The sequence below is a fragment of the Aotus nancymaae genome, unplaced genomic scaffold (assembly GCF_030222135.1).
Source record: "Aotus nancymaae isolate 86718 unplaced genomic scaffold, 86718_ANA_hifiasm-v0.15.2.pri h1tg000010l, whole genome shotgun sequence".
In the NCBI taxonomy this organism is placed as follows: Eukaryota; Metazoa; Chordata; class Mammalia; order Primates; family Aotidae; genus Aotus; species Aotus nancymaae.
In genome coordinates, this window is record NW_026988421.1 from 52881389 (window position 1) to 52882566 (window position 1178).

The window sequence follows — 1178 nt, forward strand, 5'->3', positions numbered from 1 at the left end:
AAGGCAGGAGGATCAATGGAGCCTAGGATTGGAGGCCAGCTAGGGCAACATGAGGAGACTCTAACTCTGCAAACAAGCAGAAGAAAGAAAGGGAGAAAGAGAGAGAAAGGGAGAGAGAGAGAAAGAAAAGAAAGAAAGAAAAAGAAAGAAAAAAGAAAGAAAGAAAAGAAAAAAGAGGGAGGGAGGAAGGAAGGGAGGGAAGAAAGAAAGGGAAGGAAGGAAGGAAAGGAGGGAGGGAAAAAGAAAAAAGATATTAAAGTGCAATAAGTGCAGAAATCTCTCTTAAAGATATTGTGGAGGGCAATGAAGACAGAGTTTTTGACATTGTATTACTTAAAGCATAATTTAAGTCTGTTTTTCTCCCCTCAGAGAATTGTGAATTTTTGTGTTTTCATAATATTTAAGCCAGGCGTGAAGCCGGACGTTGTGCTGAGTGCCTGTAGTCGCAGCTACTCTGGAGGCTGAGGCCGATTGAGCCCAGGAGTTGGAGGCCAGAATGAGCAACATGATGAGACCCAGTCTCTAAATATATGCCTCTCTATATATTTAAAATTCTGATGTGAAAATATTTTAAAATTTAAAACATTTCAAATGTTTTTAATTGTGTAATAAAAAATGTAAATAATAAATTAATTTAAAATTCAAACGAGGTGGAAACAAAGCACGATATAAATAATAAATATTCTTTTACATTTTTGAGGCGGTCTGTTGAGTTTTCCATTTCCTTCTTAAGGTGACTGAAATGTGCTCTTTGGAGCCAGCCCGCAAATCACGCATTTAGAAAAACATAACTATACACTGCTAACCCTAAGTATTAGATGTTAAAGTAATGGAATCTGGATGTAAGCACAATATCCCTTTTTTGTTTTGAGTGATGAGCTATTTTGAGTGTAATAAATTTGAACTGTGGCAATGCTGGGAGAAAAATCTTAAAAAAAAAAGAACGGAGCAAATAGTAGCTTCCCGCTCCGCTGACTAGAAACAGTAGGACGACACTCTCTGGGCTGGAGGAGAGCGCCCGCCCTCCTGCTTTTTCTCCAGCCGCCCTTTCCTCTCTCTTTCGCGCTCTACCCACCCAGGAGGCCGGCCCAAGCGTAGCTAGGCTCTGATTGGCTGCTTTGAAAGTCTACGGGCTACCTGATTGGTGGATCTGGGACCCTTTAGCGCGGCGAGTTTGA